Source organism: Rana temporaria, chromosome 4 (genome assembly GCF_905171775.1).
Source record: "Rana temporaria chromosome 4, aRanTem1.1, whole genome shotgun sequence".
Taxonomy (NCBI): domain Eukaryota; kingdom Metazoa; phylum Chordata; class Amphibia; order Anura; family Ranidae; genus Rana; species Rana temporaria.
The window spans coordinates 446,198,788-446,217,786 of NC_053492.1; the positions used below are offsets into that span (position 1 = coordinate 446,198,788).

The window sequence follows — 18,999 nt, forward strand, 5'->3', positions numbered from 1 at the left end:
AAGCTCTGCCAGCAGTTTTCTTGCTGGTTCTTGCAGAGTACGTGTGTACGTGAGCGTGTGTACGAGGCTTTATTGCAGTAAATTGTTTTCATGTTGTTCTTGCCCTTGACTCGTTTTACCACTCCTGGTGTGTTCATGATCTTGACGCGTTTCAACACTCCTGGCTTGGGAAGTGGTTAAACATGTCAAGCAAGTGTGTGTGTTTTTTTTGGGTGGAGATACTATGTATGCAGTTATTTTGCTGAAGAAATAAAGGGAGAGTTGCGCTAAAAACTAAAGTATAAAAAAAAACTAATAAAAATAATAATAATATAAATTAACGTGATAAAGAATACTGAAATCCATACATTAGAGAAAAAAAATCTATAAATCATAAGTGTACTTATAAATATAAGTATGATTAGTGTATTAAAAGTAATAGTCCATATATCACATGTAAAGGTACCAGAAGGCAAGCTTTCTATTATATCCAATCAGGGGGCCAGATTCAGGTACATTGTCGTATCTTTGTGCCGGCGTAGCGCATCTCATATGCGCTACGCCGACATAACATTGAGAGGCAAGCTGAGTATTCACAAAGCACTTGCTCCCATATTTACGCCAGCGTAACGTAAATAGGCCGGCGTAAGCCCGCCTAATTCAAAGTAGGCAGGTAGTGGGCGTGTTGTATTAAAATGAATCGTACGAACGGCGCATGCGCGCGCATGCTCAGAATCACGTCGCATATACTCCCTAAGATACGACGGCTCAATGCGTACGACGTGAACGTAACTTACGCTCAGTCACATTCACGTACGACTTACGTAAACGACGTAAAATACGACGGCTGTTCCGACGTTTTCGACGTCCATACCTTAACATGACTCACCCCTGCTTTATGAGGGGTAAACTTACGCCGGACGTACGCCTTACGTAAACGGCGTAGATTCCTGCGATGGGCGTAAGTACGTATGTGAATCGGCGTATCTTGCTCATTTACATATTTGACGCGTAAATCAATGGAAGCGCCCCTAGCGGCCAGCATAAATATGCACCCAAGATACAACGGCTTAGGAGACTTACGTCGGTCGTAGGAAGCCAAAATTCAGGCGTATCTTGTACTGTGACTACGGCACATAGATACGACGGCACATCCTAGAACTTACGCGGCGTATCAACAGATACGTCGATGTAAGTTCTCTCTGAATCTGGCCCAGGGTCTTTATCCAAAGGTAATGGAACAACAGCTCACAAAGATGGGATAAAATGAGGCATAGACCGTATGGCAGATAATCAGGGAGACTCGATCATCAGACAATCGGGAATATACGTCAAACGTATACCTAGAATGAGAGAGAGCGCACCATAGTGTAAATCGTACTAAAGGTTTATTTAAAGCTTAAAAAATTGCACATACGAGAATTAAAACAATAACAAAGCATCAATCAAATTGCCGGCCGGCTTGCAAACCCCCCGTCCACTGGGAAACAACACAATAACGTCAACACGCCAACCTCCCGACGTACGTTTCGTCACACACTGACGTCGTCTTAGGGAATGTTATTTTGCTGACAGTTTAAAAAGTTTAAAAAATATGGCAAGAAGAACTAAGACAGGAGTTTGGCTTTCATCTTTGTATATTCATTGATGGTGATGGGAGACAGGCTGCAGAGAGAGGAGTGGGTGTGATGCTGTGGATCTGGCCATGTCTTCACTGTGCATGAGGTCCTCAATGATTTTTCAAATTATATTTTTTTTAAATCAGAATTGTTATGTTTCTGGGAAATACAGATTGCAGGGGGAGTATGGAAAAAATATGCAACATGGCAAAAATTTGGTAAACTAGGTCATTGCTTTTTTTTTCCCCAAGGTGTTATTTCAGACTCTGTGCCCAAAGAAACAGAAGTCCTTAGTTACTTCTGTCTGAAGGATTTGATTATTCGGAAACAAACAATTGTAACCACTTGCTTACGCCCAGTTTATAATTTGTCCAGTCGGTTTGAATGCACACCCATGGAAATGACTCTCATTTGCATGACTGGAAGTTGTATGTTCTGAATACGTTAATGGAAAAAGAAAATCCAACCAAAACCTTGCAGATGTTCCTTACATAACGTTGTTTGCTAAAGTCCTTTTGGTCCAGAAGGAACTGTGACTAATTGAATGGCAGCTGTTTTCTCACTCCGGGTTCATTGACTCATCTGCTCTAATTCACCATGAATTTACACTTCAAGCACCCACCAGAATCAAACGTTATTCCAGCACCTGGCAACACAATTGATCCACCACGCCATCCCATGTAAATGAATAACCCTTACCGTTTACAAGCCTAGAAAACATCAAATGAAACAGTGGCCCGGATTCAAGTAGATTTGTGCATTTTTTACGGAGGCGCAGGGCAAAGTTTTTGCCCTGCGCCCCCGCAAATTTACTGCGCTGCCCTTGATTCACGGAGCAGTAGCTCCGTAAATTGCGTGGGCGCTCCGGCAAAATGCCCGGCGTAAGCGCGCGCAATTTAAATGATCCCGTAGGGGGCGGGAATCATTTAAATTAGGCGCGTTCCCGCGCCGAGCGTAGGGCGCATGCTCCGTCGGGAAACTTTCCCGACGTGCATTGCGGCAAATGACGTTGCAAGGACGTCATTTGCTTCAAAGTGAACGTGAATGGCGTCCAGCGCCATTCACGATTCACTTACGCAAACAACGTAAATTTCAAATTACGCGACGCGGGAACGACGGGTATACGTAGCATTGGCTGCCCCTGCTATTAGCAGGAGCAGCCTTACGCAAAAACCGACGTACGGAAATTACGTAAACTGCGTACGCAGGGCTCGCGCTACGTTGTGAATCGGCGTTAGTATGCAATTTGCATACTATACGCTGAGCACAACGGGAACGCCACCTAGCGGCCATCGCAAGAATGTAGCCTAAGATATGCGGGCATAAGAGCCTTATGCCGCGCATATCTTAGGCTGCAGTCGGCGTAACGAGGTTCCTGAATCAGGAGCATTCGTTACGCCGGGGCAAGTAAGCAATTGCGCTGTGTAACTTATGGTTACACAGGCGCAATTGCTTCTTGAATCCAGGCCAGTGATTTTATTTTTTATTTATTTTATTGCCAAAACCAGAGGGAGCGCTGTTTATTTTGAAGAATGTGACCCATGTTGGTTGTGGTTTTCTCTGCTCCGTTTCCATATGTACGTGTATGTTGATATTGGAATTCACAAATGTTTTTCTTAAGAGTAGCGTAAGCATTCTCAGTACGAAAAGAGTGCCGATGAACCAGTTTTAGGGGTGGCCTCCAAGTCCCAGCATGACTTGGCAGTCGGCTGGCTGGATTCCAGTGAGACTTCTTTATCTGAAATAAGAATTGTTCTTGGTACAGCTTAGCTACCAATCAGATTCAGGTTTTCTGGTGAAAATGACAGTTGCAGATAAAAAAGCATGAGCTTAAAGCGGGTTTCCAACCACAATTAGCATTTTTTAAATGTATGTCCTTTCATCCTGCGCTTTTATAACATAAATCCGGTCACTTACTATTTTACAATCTGCCGCCGCTCCGCATAGTTATTCAAAAAAGATAGGGCTAGATTCAGGTACAGTTACGCCGGCGTATCAAACTCTGAATCTACGCCGTCGTAAATTTAAGCGTATTCTGGAAACCAGATACGCTTAAATTAGGCTAAGATACGAGCGGTGTAAGTCTCCTACGCCGTCGTATCTTAGGGTGCAATATTTACGCTGGCCGCTAGGTGGCGCTTCCGTTGAGTTCGGCGTAGAATATGCAAATGACTAGAGACGCCGATTCACGAACGTACGTGCGCCCGTCGCAATTAGTTACGCCGTTTACGTTAGAGATACGCCGGCGTAAAGATAAAGCTGCTCCCTAGGTGGCACAGCCCATGCAAGGTATGGACGTCGGAACAGGTCTATCTTTTTACGTTGTTTGCGTAAGTCGTACGCGAATCGGGCTTGACGTAATTTACGTTCACGTCAAAACAGCGTACTTTGGAGCAATGCACACTGGGATATGTCCACGGACGGCGCATGCGCCGTTCGTAAAAAACGTCAATCACGTCGGGTCACTAGACATTTACATAAAACACGCCCCCCTCATCCTCATTTGAATTAGGCGCGCTTACGCCGGCCCATTTACGCTACGCCGCCGTAACTTAGGAGGCAAGTGCTTTGTGAATACATCACTTGCCTCTCTAAATTGCAGCGGCGTAGCGTAAATAACATACGCTACGCCCGCACAAACTTACGTCCCCCTACCTGAATCTAGCCCATAGTTTATAAAACTATGTCCACACCGTTGTCATTTTGTTTGTGGGCATTGTGAAGCCCACAAGCACTTACTTCCTGGAAGTCTTGGATGGGGAGTGATAATTGGGTAGCGCACTGCATCCTGGGAAATGATGACACACATTTCCCAGGAGCATTAGAGGGAGATGATGTCAGGATCCTAGGTGATTCCAAAGGCAGATTTTGTGGGACCACATAGCAACAGGCATTTCCAGATGAGTAAAACATTTTTTTTTTTTTTTTAGGTCTAATGAGCACAATAATGAAATAAAAGTTTTGGGATGGAAACTCCACTTTAAAGTGGATGTAAACCAATCTCATAATTTCTAAATTTCTTCCATATTGCTGATCTATAATGATATACATGCCTCCTGCATGTATCCTAATGCCACGTACACACAGTCAGAATTTCCGATGGAAAAAGTCTGATGGAAATTTTTCATCGGATATTCCTACCGTGTGTATGCCCCATCTGACTTTTTCCATGGGAAATTCCGATGGACTTAGAAAGAGAACATGTTCTCTTTTTTTCCGACGGAAACATTTTCTATCGGAAATTCTGTATGGAATTCCAAAGGAGAAAAAACCACGCATGCGCGGAAACAATTTGACGCATGCTTGGAAGCATTGAACTTCAATATTCTAGGCTCGTTGTAGTGCTGTACATCACCGTGTTTTCGACGGTCGGAATTTGGTGTGTCCGTGTGTATGCAAGACAGCTTGAGCGGTATTCCGTCGGAAAAACCCGTCGGAGTTTATTCCGAAGGAAAATCCGATCGTGTGTACGGGGCATTACTTGTCAAATATCTCCCCTTTAGCTGTTTGGAGCCCTGCAATACAGATTCTGTGGGCAGGTCTGTTGTCCAGGGCTCGGTGGGTGGAGTCTACACTCCACTTGGTCAGGCATCAATATTTCTTACACTAAACTTCTGCTGGTCTCATGGATTATGCCCCATGATCACTAATGTAGCGCCCCCTTACTTTCAGTATGGGCACTACGCTAAAGTTAGTGGGGAATGGGAGAGTTACCTTGCTCCCATTCACAATTTGTTTAAATTTTGGGACTTCTGTCATTCCAGAAATGTCCACTGGGTCAGTCTGTGGTCCAGGGATGCAATGCCATCCCTGGCCAGCAGTTGGCGCCAGAGGGGTTCTGGCAGAGTAAGTTTCTCCAGCAGCCAATCAGAGGAGCTTTTCCCTAGCGGGGCGTGCTGGAGAGGAGTATATCTGTGACAGGTGTCATGTGTTCTAAAATCTTTCCGGGGTCCCGGTTCCAGGTGCGGCATCCACCTTCAGGGTGCGCGCATCCATGGACCCCGCCGGCGTGGCCTGCTTGGCCAAAGCTGCAGGCTGCATTGAACCTCATCCGGAGGTAAGAGGGGACCCCAGTGTTTCACTGGGTTCCTGGACCTATTGAGAAGATCCCAAGCGCTGCCTGGACCTTCGCTCACTAACTCTGTTCTCACAACTACACCCCTAGACAACACCAGGGTAACTTAATAGGCCGATCCCAAATTCAACCAGCGGCTCCTTCGGGGGTGAGCGCTACATGTGGGGGCTCGTCCGGGATTCGGCTGTTACCATTGGCAACCAGAAAGTGAGAGACTATCTACTATAGAGCGAAAAGTATCCGGTGTTGTGTACTTGAACTGTCCGGCAACGAGGGGGTTAACCTCGCATTGCTAAGCTTGGGCGTACGTGCGGCCTAGCATGCGCCTGCAACATGTCCGGACAAGTTCTTTCAAGTGGGTGGAGCCACCCTCCCCTGCGTGAGACGTGCAGTGGGATTTCGTGCCAAACGGCAATGCACCACCCATCTACCAAGGAGAAGGAGAACCACGTGGTAATGTCTGCCTTCCGACAGCCGGGCGTTGCCGCCCCAAGATTGAGGCCTCCAACCACTTCACCGGGGGTCTTCGGTGCATTTGTACCGTCTCGAGTGCCTGTGACTGATACGGGCATTCGCCTGTCTACCCTGGGACAGTCCGTCCTCCTGTCCAGCAGCGGAACGGAAATGCTGGGCCTAACCTGTCCCCGCTGCGGGGATCTATCTGTGAAGATCCAGTCCTTTGCCCGATGCCAGCGATGCCGGGCCTACTTGTTTGTGGCTATTTCACCCACGCAGGCTCCGAAGGGGTATCGGGTGAACTTTATCACTGCCACCCTTACCACGGAGGAGGAAGCAATATGGCCAGAACCCTGCCGGTCGGTGGTGATCGTGGAACCAGAAGTCCGGGATCCCGAAGTGATTTCTGTATCATCCACCCTGACTCTACCTCCTACTACCTCGCCGCCTTCCTCATTGGAGCTAAGCCTTGGGGACACCCCGGACTTGGAAAGTGTTCTATCCAGTGTGACAAGCTCATCGGACGTGACAAGCACTCAGGGCGAGACCATTTCGGAGACGACTGCAACTTCCACAGCGGTCTCCGTGTGGCGTGCCCCTACCGGAGAAGGATTCACTCCAGCCTCCCGCAGCTGCGGTCGAGGCCTACTCGCCCAGTATCCCTCAGACTGGCCCGGGGATTCCGCAATGGCGAAACCCTGCGGTTCCCTATCAGCAGAGGAGTGGCGTCTAACGGACTTTAATTTACTGCCAGATGATTCCATGGTTGATGACTGTGACCATCTTCCAGAGTCACAAGGCTCCAAGGAATTCAGTACCTCTGATGATACTCAGGGGAGGAAGAAGCGTCCCGACCGGAGCGCACCGAGTGGGTCTCAACAGCCGCCCGTGGAGGCTTCACGCCTGACCTGGGGAGTCGAGTTTTGTGTCTGTTGCTACCCTCACTGCCCCCGTGCCCTTAGTTGCTCCTGTTCTGAAAAGGGCACCGGACGATTTGGTGTTGCCGGGACGTGGGGATCCACGCACCCTGCCTAGACTGGCCCGTTTACAACGTGTAAATACAAACGGCCCCTTTGTGGGTAGCGCTACATACGTGTAGCTTTATTCATCCTCCCCAGGGCCGCCATCAGGAATTATGGGGCCCCTTACACAGCTTCAGGCATGCCGCCTGAAATTGACAATGGAGGAAGAAATAAATATAAATATATAAAAAAGTGGGGCAGCCATCCGGGGCCTTGGGGACCTCTGGGCCCTTTAATAAAAATAAAAGTTTTTTTAATAAAAAGAGGGGTTGCCATCTGGGGCTCTGGGAACCTCTGGGCCCTATGGGCCAGATTCACGAATAATTGCGGTGGCGTAACGTATCGTAGATACGTTACACCGCCACAAGTTTTAATCGCAAGTGCCTGATTCACCAAGCACTTGCAATGAAAACCTACGCCGGCGGCCTCCGGCGTAAGGCGGGCAAATTTAAATGGGTGTGTGCCATTTAAATTAGGCGCGCTCCCGCTCCGGACCTACCGAGCATGCTCCGTTTCCGAACTCCCGCCGTGCTTTGCGCGCCGTGACGTAAATTTTTCGAACGGCGACGCAAACGACGTTGATTTTTAAATTTCGACTAGGGGAATGACGGCCATACTTTAGACAGCAATACACTTGCTGACTAAAGTTAAGGCACCAAAAAAAAGTGTAACTTTGCGACGGGAAACTAGACTAGCGGCGACGTAGCAAACGCGAAAAACCGTCGTGGATCGCCGTAAATCCTAATTTGCATACCCGACGCTGGTTTACGACGCGAACATCACATCACATACCAAAGGGTTGTAGACGGCCCTCGGGCCGCAGGTTGGGCACCGAGGGTATAAAGCCCCTTAATTTGCCAGTCATGCTTTGCTACACATTCTTAACCCAGTGACAGTTGCTTTAGGCTTCTATTTTGATGTTTCCTCTCAGCATTAAAGAATGTATTGAGCACACAGTAAACAGTCAATACATTCCTCTAAGCTCGGGAGAGTTTTATGGTGTCACATGGTGTCAGCCTTGGACATGCCAACAATTCTTATCCATCCTCAGACATTTGTTGACATTGAGTTCTGTCTTCTGACCGTGGAGATTCAACTAAACACAACGGACGTCGCGCATTCTAAGTACATTATGAAGGATTACAGTCTTGTGTTTATTCTTAAAGTGTTACTAAACCCACAACAGTAAAATCAGTCTGTAGATGCAGTAAAGCACGCTGGTTATACTCACTGTGGAACCTAAGGGGTTAATCCTTTGCATTGCGTAAGGAGGCTGTTTGGTCCTGTCTTCTCTGATCCTCCCCGTCTTTTACTGTCCCCAATTCACAGGGCCGATCCTAGGAAGGGTGCATAAAGTGCAATGCCCCCAGGCGCCTGCAGAGGTGGGGGCGCCGAACATCTAACAAACTCTCTAACAGAAGCCCTCTCTGTGTCCATCAGAGAAGCTCCCCCTCCAGGTCCCAATAAAGTACTTTGCTTCTCTTCCTGTGTTTTGTTTATTGTTAAGAGATCATGTAAGGATCCCAGGTAATGAAGAATCTGTGAGGGAGCATCTCTGTGGTTGAGTCATTGCCATAGAAACATTTGTAAAGGGGAGGAGTTAGTAAAATGACGATGCCTATGTAAAGGCGCCAGAAATATTTCTGCACCCAGGCGCCTGTGACCCTAGGATCGGCCCTGCCAATCCATCTACCTATAGAACAGAGCCTTGGAGGCACTCTGCACATGCTCAGTTTGGTGTGCATTGCTAGAGTGTTTTTTTTTGTTTTTATTGGTGGAGAGTAGTGTTGAGCAGAATACGCCATATTCGATTTTGCGATATATCACGAATATATAGCCGAATATTCGAGAAATATTCGCTAAATTCGAATATTCGTGATATTTTATCGAAATGAAATTTTTGCGAAATTTCGCTATTGCGAATGCGAAAATAATTGTGAAATTTCGACAACAGCGGAAGGAACACTCTGATTGGCTCAGAATATTCGTGATATTTTGCACTCTGATTGGCTCAGAATATTCGTGATATTGTATCGAAATTTCGCAAAATGCGAATGCGATATTGATGGCGAAATTTCGGAAGGAGCACTCTGATTGGCTCAGAATATTCGTGATATTTTACAATACAAAATAATTGCGAATATTCGGCAAATGCGGAAGGAGCACTCTGATTGGCTCAGAATATTCGTGATATTTTACAATACAAAATAATTGCGAATATTCGGCAAATTCGGAAGGAGCACTCTGATTGGCTCAGAATATTCTTGATATTTTACAATAGAAAATAAAAAGTGTTTTGCATTGGTGGCAGGGATGGACTGGTACAAAAATTTGGCCCTGGACTTCATCCAGACCAGCCCACTTTTGTTTTTGCAAACACACACAAAAACAGTATATAAACTATACGCAATTGCGCAAAAAAAACATAAGTAAAACCCCCTGCCCCAACCTCTCACAAATAAAGAAATAAAATTGGCACTGTGTAGCGCTCCTCTTACCTTCACTGGGTACTGTAGCTGTGACTGGCTCCTGAGTCCTCTGTGGGTGGGTGGGTGGCTGGCTGGCTCCTGTTGGTGGCTGGCAGGCGCCCTGCTGTGGCTGGTTGGCTCCCTGGTGTGGGTGAGTCACCATGGGTGGCTGGCTGGCATCCTGCTGTGGAAGGTCACTGTGGCCGGTTGGCTTCTGTGAGTGGCTGGTTGACACCCTGTTGTGACTGTCTGGTTTCCTGGTGTGGGTGGGTCACCGTGGGTGGCTGGCTGGCACCCTGGCTCTGCTGTGGGTGGGTCACTATGGGTGGCTGTAACCCTGGCCCTGCTGTGGGTGGGTCGCCGTGAGTAGCTTGCTTCTGTGGGTGGCTGCCTGGCTCCCTGCTGTGGACCAGTGGGTGAGTAGCTGGCATGGTGCACTCTGCTATTGGTGGCTAGCCTGGCTCTCTGCTTTGGGTCAGTGGGTGGCTGGAATGGTGCACCCTGCTGTGGCTGACAGAGAGGGGGACTGACAGAGAGGGGTGGGCGGACAGAGAGGGGGGCTGACAGAGAGAGGTGGGCTAACAGAGGGGGGTGGGCTGACAGAGAAGGGGTGGGCTGACAGAGAGGGGGGCTGACAGAGAGGGGGGGCTGACAGAGAAGGGGTGGGCTGATGGGGGGACTGACAGAGGGTGGGCTGACAGAGGGGGGGGTGGGCTGACAGAGATGGGGTGGGCTGACAGGGGGGCTGACAGAGGAAGAGGGGGACAGAGAGGGGTGGGCTAACAGAGGGGGGTGGGCTGACAGAGAAGGTGTAGGCTTACAGAGGGTGACAGAGGGGGGACTGATAGAGGGGGGTGGGCTGACAGAGATGGGGTGGGCTGACAGGGGGGCTGACAGAGGAAGAGGGGGGACAGAGAGAGGGGGCTGACAGAGGGGGGACTGACAGGGGTGGGCTGACAGAGAAGAGGTGGGCTGACAGAGGGAGAGGGGGGACAGAGATGGGGCTTTCAGAGAGGGTTGGGCTGACAGAGAATGGGGGCTGACAGAGGAGGGCGGCAGAAAGGGGGGCTGATAGAGGGGGGACTGACAGAGGCGGTGGGCTGACAGAGATGGGGTGGGCTGACAGAGGAAGAGGGGGGACAGAGAGGGGTGGACTAACAGAGGGGGGTGGGCTGACAGAGAAGGGGTAGGCTTACAGAGGGGGGCTGACAGAGGGTGACAGAGAGGGGGCTGACAGAGGGGGGACTGACAGGGGTGGGCTGACAGAGAAGAGGTGGGGTGACAGAGGGAGAGGGGGGACAGAGATGGGGCTTTCAGAGAGGGGTGGGCTGACAGAGAATGGGGGCTGACAGAGGAGGGCGGCAGAAAGGGGGGCTGATAGAGGGGGGACTGACAGAGGCGGTGGGCTGACAGAGATGGGGTGGGCTGACAGAGGAAGAGGGGGGACAGAGAGGGGTGGGCTAACAGAGGGGGGTGGGCTGACAGAGAATGGGTAGGCTTACAGAGGGGGGCTGACAGAGGGTGACAGAGAGGGGGCTGACAGAGGGGGGACTGACAGGGGTGGGCTGACAGAGAAGAGGTGGGCTGACAGAGGGAGAGGGGGGACAGAGATGGGGCTTTCAGAGAGGGGTGGGCTGACAGAGAATGGGGGCTGACAGAGGAGGGCGGCAGAAAGGGGGGCTGATAGAGGGGGGACTGACAGAGGCGGTGGGCTGACAGAGGGGGGCTGACAGAGGGGGGCTGACCAAGGGGGCAGGGCTGACAGAGGGGGGCTGACAGAGGGGGGGCTGACCAAGGGGGGCTGACCAAGGGGGCAGGGCTGACAGAGGGGGGCTGACAGGGGGGGGCTGACCAAGGGGGCAGGGCTGACAGAGGGGGGCTGACCAAGGGGGCAGGGCTGACAGAGGGGGGCTGACCAAGGGGGCAGGGCTGACAGAGGGGGGCTGACAGAGGGGGGGCTGACCAAGGGGGCAGGGCTGCCAGGGGTGGGCTTACCAAGGGGGCAGGGCTGACAGAGGGGGGCTGACAGAGGGGGGGCTGACCAAGGGGGCAGGGCTGCCAGGGGTGGGCTTACCAAGGGGGCAGGGCTGACAGAGGGGGGGCCTCCAAGGGGGCAGGGCTGACAGAGGGGGGCTGACAGAGGGGGGGCTGACCAAGGGGGCAGGGCTGCCAGGGGTGGGCTTACCAAGGGGGCAGGGCTGACAGAGGGGGGGCTGACCAAGGGGGCAGGGCTGACAGAGGGGGGCTGACCAAGGGGGCAGGGCTGACCAAGGGGGCAGGGCTGACAGAGGAGGTAGATGAGAGAGACCTCGGAAAATACACAGCGCACCAGGCAGAGAGGCGGAACTCCGGCAGCAAGTGGTCACGATCACCACCAAAGACCAGCCCCGCACACACCATGTCACACCATGTCGACACTTCTCTCCTCCTAAATTTACAGCTCTGCCCCCGTCCTAGCGGCGTGACGTCACTCGCGGCCGTAGGCGGGAGGGGATTACTATGGGAGGAGGCGGCCTCCTCCCATAGTAATCCCCTCCCGCCTACGGCCGCGAGTGACGTCACGCCGCTAGGACGGGGGCAGGGCTGTAAATTTAGGAGGAGAGAAGTGTCGAGTGATGATGGCTATTGGCTGGCGCAGCCGCCGGGTGCAGGAGCATTAGCATAAATGTGACGAGGCGAGAGAGAGACACTGACAGTGACAGGCGGCCCACTGAGCCATCGGCCCACCGGGAAACTCCCGGTAGTCCCGATGGCCAGTCCATCCCTGATTGGTGGTGATTCTTTACTCTATCCATCTGTCACAGCCGTTTGTCAATCAAACACCTTGAAGATTGAACACGTTCATGCTGCATGCTTTGGACTTTTTTTCACTTCACATATCAAAGACATTTTTATGAAAGATTATTTTTCTATTATTGGGACTATATTTCTTTATATATTTGTTTCACTGTGTATTTCACAAGTTATTTGCGCTTGCTTATTTTATAATTTGCCCACATGTCTTGTCACTAGACATATTTTTTATTCTTGTAGAGCGACTCCATTTTCTGTCTTGTATTAATTTATGTTGTATAACATTTTTGAGTTGCTGCTGTATTCTCCCCTTTTTTTAAGGTATGCGCAATTTTTTCCTTCTTACAAAAAAAAATAATATCAAACATACAAATATTCATAACAGAAACATACACAAAGCCCCCCCCCCCCCCTTTTGCATCAGAGACAATCAGAGTTCTCCTACCACAGTTATCGAAAATTCGCAATCATTTTCGCATTCCCATTAGCGAAATTTCGCATTTTTTTTTTTTTATATTCGGCAACATAAAAGGATCGCCTCAGCTTAGCTACTCGGCCCAGGGTCTCTAATCATACCAGCAATGCTTTTAGACGTCGATAGGATGTGATCTGTTTTAAAAATAAAATTTAAAAAATGTGAATATTCGGAATAGCGAATATTCACCGCGAAATTCTAAATATATCGCGAATACTCGAATATGCCATATTCGAGCCGAATATTCGCAATACGAATATTCGTGAGCAACACTAGTGGAGAGTGCATGTGATCAGCACAGGGCCAATCAGCACTGTGCAGAGGGTCAGGGGTCAGGGGTCAGGGGTCCTACAGCCTCATAGGACAATCAGGGGAGAATGAAAACTCCTCCTACAAGCTTTAACCAGTGCCCGGCCGTACACTGATAGAAGTCACAAGACTGCTATAATCTGCTGATGGGAAAAGGTATTTAGCAGTTTTTATTTACTAAAATAATTGAAGAAAATAATAGAATAGAAAGAATATTTTAGTTTTCCCGAAATTCGAATTTTCAATAAAATAAATTTGAATAGAATAGAAAATAGAAAACTAAAGAATAGAACAGAAAATAAAAGAATAGAATAGAAAAAAAAAACAATAGAATGGAATAGAAAGAATATAACCATACTCCAAAATTCAAATAGAATAAAAAAAGAATAGATAGAATATAACAATATAGCTGTTTTCCGTCATTTGAATAAAATAAATTTGAATTCCAATAGAATAGAATAGAAAAGAACAGAAAATAAAAAATAGAATAGAAAAAAAACAATACAATACAATGAAATAGAAAACATATACGAATATAACTGTTTTTTAAATTTTGAATAGAATAAATTTGAATAGAATAGAAAATAATACAAAAGAATAGAACAGAAAATAAAAGAATAAAATCGAAAAAAAAAAATAGAATGCAATACAGAGAATGGGCCATATTCTCTCTAAATATCCGCCTGCTGCGCTTAGGGCACTTACACTCCGCTGTCCCAACTTACTGGAGCAGGTGTTGTATTCCCCAACCACTTGCTCCATAAGTTGGGACAGCGGAGTGTAAGTGTCCCGGCGTAGCCTGGCGGATCTCCAAGGGGGCGTCTTCTATTCAAATGAAGCGCGCCCCCGATGCGAAAGAACTGGGCATGCGCCGGGCTGCAAAAAGCCCAGTGCGCATGCTCCAGTTCTCGGCGGAAAACGTCAATGACGCCGACGTGTGCGTCATTGACGTAAAGTCGTATTCAAGAACGACTTACGTAAACGACGTACCAGACGAAAAAACACGACGGGGACCCGACGCCATCCGTAACATGGCCTACGCGAGACTTGCGGAAACTTACCCCTCATATAGCAGGAGTAAGTTTCCGCTTACGCAAACGACGTTAGCGACGGTTACGCGACGCGAACTCGTTCGGGAATCGGCGTAGAAGGATCATTTGCATACGCAAATGACTCCTTCACGTAAATGCCATCTAGCGGCGGCCGGCGTCATTGCATTTAAGATCCGCCAGTGTAAGTGACTTACAGATGGCGGATCTTAAGTGTATCTATGCAAAAATGATTCTGAGAATCAGGAGCATAGATACACTGGCCAAAAAAGGGAGTTACGATGGAGTATCCTGAGTTACTCCATCGTAACTTCTATGAGAATATGGGCCATTATAACCATCTTTCAAAATTAGAATTTTGAAATACAATAAATTCAAATTTTGTATAGAATAGAAACATACTTGAGGTGATTGTAGCCATATAGAATAGAATATAAAAAAAACAATAGAATGGAATAAACAGAACATAAAAATATAGCTGTTTTCCGTAATTTGAATAAAATTCATTCCATTTCCAATAGAATAGAATAGAAAAGAACAGAAAATAAAAGAATAGAATAGAAAAGAACAGAAAATAAAGAATAGAATAGAAAAGAAACAATACAATAGAATGAAATAGAATATAACCATCTTCCAAAATTCGAATTTTGAATAGAATAAATTTGATTTCAAATGGAATTTTATTTGAATTTTCTAAATTCTGAAAAAAAAATTGATTTGATATAAAAACAAAACAAAATGAATTCTGAAAATGAATGAAACTACTTTAACGAAACCAATTTCTGTAAATACCGAATGGAAACTAAACACATGTTTCCGTTCTGCACATGCTCAGTGACTGTGGGAGATCAGATATAGTGAATGCAGGCTCCTGGGTTTAGTAACACTATAAAGCTGGACTCCAGGCACAAAAACTTTCACTGAAACAGATTCCTCAATCGCCACAATGCAAAAACAAACACTTTGTGTGCACCAAACGTCTTTGCAAACCCCGATTTTACTTTGTAAAGGCCCTTCCTGTCCACCCTGATTGTCCCTGACCCGCTCCTATTATTTTTTTTATAGTGTGCGCAATATTAAAGCGTGACATGTAAGGTATCTATTTACTCGGCGTAACATCATCTTTCACATTATACAAACAAATTGGGCTAACTTTACTGTTTTGTTATTTTTTAATTCATGAAACCATTTTTTTTTTCAAAAAAAAAAAAAGGCGTTTGAAAAATGATTGCGCAAATACCGTGCCAGATAAAAAGTTGCAATGACCGGCACTTTATTCCCTAGGGCAGTGATGGCGAACCTTGGCACCCCAGATGTTTTGGAACTACATTTCCCACGATGCTCTTGTACTCAGCAGTGGAGATGAGCATCATGGGAAATGTAGTTTGAAAACATCTGGGGTGCCAAGGTTCACCATCACTGCCCTAGGGTGTCTGCTAAAAATATATATATAAATATATATATATATATATATATATATATATATATATATATATATATATATATATATATATATATATATAATATTTGGGGGTTCTGAGTAATTTTCTAGCAAAAAAAAAATATGATTTTTACATGAAGGAGAGAAGTGGCAGAATAGGTGCGGTATGGAAGTGGTTAACGAGCAGGATTCAGGCCAAAGCCGTGTGCAGTACGGCTTTTGGCCTGAGGTGGGTGGGGGGGGGCGCCGGAGCTGAGCAGAGCCGAAGTCGGCGATTGCAGCACAGCTGACTTCAGCAAATCTCGGGAACTAAGGGATAGATTCATCAAGCATTTACGGCGGTGTATCTCCAGATACGCCGCCGTAATTTCAAATCTGCGTCGCCGATTCTCAAAGGCAGATACGCTAAAAAAATAGGCTTCCTCCGCCGACGTAACTTGAATGCGGCGGCGTAGAATTGTGTGCAATATTACGTTGGCCGCTAGGTGGCGCTTCCGTTGTTTTCGGCGTAGAATATGCTAATTACCTAGATACGCCGATTCACAAACGTACGTACGGCAGGCGCAATTTATTTACGTAGTTTACGTTAGGCTTTTTCGGCGTAAGGTTGCTCCTGCTATTAGGTGGCGCAGCCAATGTTAAGTATGGACGTCGTTCCCGCTTCGAAATTTGAATTTATTACGTCGTTCGCGAATAGGGCTGGACGTAATTTACGTTCACGTCGAAAGCAACGACGATTTGCGTCGGAATTTCGAGCATGCGCACTGGGATTTTTTCACGAGCGGTACATGCGCCGTTCATAAAAAACTTAAAATACGCGGGGTCAACCTACTTTAAATAAAACACGCCCCCCTCATTTGAATGACGCACGCTTACGCCGGCCCCATTTACGCTACGCCGCCGTAAGTTAGGAGGCAAGTGCTTTGTGAATGCAGCACTTGCCTCTCAAACTTACGGCGGCGCAACGTAAATACGATACGCTGCGCCGCCGTAAGAAGGGGCGCAGCTACCTGAATCTAGCCCTAAGTCTTTCCGAGGTTTGCCGAGGTCAGCCGAAGTGTCCTCGGGCCTTTTCGGCCGTTTCCGAGGCTCTCCAGCGCCCCCCGCCTCTGGCCGCATGCAGTATTGCATCCCATTGAAGTCAATGCGGAACAAATTATTTTTGTTTCCATTGACTTCAATAGGGAAACTCGCTTTGATATGCAAGTATTTTGAATTACGAGCATTCTCCTGGAACGGATTATGCTAATAATCCGAGGTTCCACTGTATTTCCAAGTGGTTCCGAGTATTTCCAGACGGCTCCGAACCGTTCCGAGTGTCACTGGCGCCCTCGCACCTATGGCCAAATGCAGTACTGCACACCCCATTAGCTTGAATTCTGCTTGTTTTGCGAGACAACACTTTCAAAACGCTCGTTAACCGTGTTACTCGTAAACCGAGGTTCCACAGTATATATAAAATAATATGCAAAGTGGTTGGAGGGAAGCTTCAAAATGGCAAATAAGTTTGTATTACAAATTATGTGAGCAGACTGCAGTTCCCCTTTAACCACTTTAGCCCCGGACCATATTGCTGGTCAAAGACCAGAGCACTTTTTGCGATTCGGCACTGCGTCGCTTTAACTGACAATTGCGCGGTCGTGCGACGTGGCTCCCAAACAAAATTGGCGTCCTTTCTCCCCCACAAATAGAGCTTTCTTTTGGTGGTATTTGATCACCTCTGCGGTTTTTAGTTTTTGCGCTATAAACAAAAATAGAGAGACAATTTAAAAAAAAATTAATATTTTTTACTTTTTGCTATAATAAATATCCCCCAAAAATATATAAAAAAAAAATTTTTTTCCTCAGTTTAGGACGATACGTATTCTTCTACATATTTTTCGTAAAAAAAAAATCGCAATAAACGTTTATTGATTGGTTTACGCAAAAGTTATAGCGTTTACAAAATAGGGGATAGTTTTATGGCATTTTTATTAATATTTTTTTTTTACTAGTAATGGCGGCGATCAGCGATTTTGTTCGGTACTGCGACCTTATGGCGGACACTTTTGACACATTTTTGGGACAATTGGCATTTTTATAGCGATCAGTGCTATAAAAATGCATTGATTACTATAAAAATGCCACTGGCAGGGAAGGGGTTAAGTATGTTCCCTGGGTGTGTTCTAACTGAAGGGGGGGGGGGTGGGACTCACTAGGGGAAATGACTGATTGCTGTTTATACATTGTATGAACAGACGGTCAGGCATTTCTCCCCTGACAGGACCGGAAGTTTTGTGTTTACACACACAGCTCCCGTTCCCCGCTCTGTAACGAGCGATCGCGGGTGACCGGCAGTGATCGCGACCGCTGGGCACGCGCGCGGGAGTCAGGAGCGAGCGGGGGGCGCGCACGCCCCTATTGGCTGCTAGGAGAGATGACGTAGATATATGTGATCTCGCCCCAGCTGAGCCGACCTGCCGCCGTAAAACCGCGGCGGCTGGTCGGCAAGCAGTTAAGGACGCGGCGGCCGGCTTCCCGGCCCGCTCCTTAGCAACCAGCTATATATTTTTAAAGGAAAAAAAACGCACCAAAAACCCAACACTTGCGTTTCTGGTGCGACTCGATTGACGTCTATTATGCGCAAAACGCAATCTGCTGCGGGGGCAAAAAAAAGTCACAACCCTTTCCAAAAATGATGAAAAACGCATGGACGTGTGCCGTAGGAAACCGTGTTAAATTGGACTGTAAAAAACGCACCAAAAAAGCGCATAGGTGTGAACGTAGGGTAAAGATACTGGGGTAGATTCAGAGAGCAATTACGCCGGCGTATCCATAGATACGCAGCGTAATTGCTAAGTAGCGCCGGCGTATCTACTTTCTGTATTCAGAAAGCTCGATACGCCGACTGTAGCCTAAGATACGACTGGCATAAGTCTCTTACGCCGTCGTATCTTAGGGTGCATTCTGACGCTGGCCGCTAGGTGGCGCTCCCGTAGTTGTCAGCGTAGAGTATGCAAATTGCATACTTACGCCGATTCACAAAGGTACGTGCGCCCGGCGGTCGTTTTTTTACGTCGTTTGCGTACGTCGTTTTCGGCGTAAGGCTGCTCCTGCTATTAGGAGGCGCAGCCAATGTTAAGTATGGACGTCACTATTTGAAAATTTTACGTCGTTTGCGTAAGTCGTCCGTGAATGGCGCTGGACGCCATTTACGTTCACGTCGAAACCAATGACTTACTTGCGATGTCATTTACCGCAATGCACGTCGGGAAATTTTAGGGACGGCGCATGCACAGTACGTTCGGCGCGCCATCCACCCCCCCTACGGGAT

General features: G+C 47.6%; 1 protein-coding gene across 1 annotated transcript in view; it reads left to right on the forward strand.

The window, feature by feature from the left end:
• PLEKHH2 (pleckstrin homology, MyTH4 and FERM domain containing H2) overlaps positions 1 to 18,999 on the forward strand; it is a 245,318-nt gene that overhangs the window by 9,537 nt on the left and 216,782 nt on the right. The window lies entirely within an intron of this gene.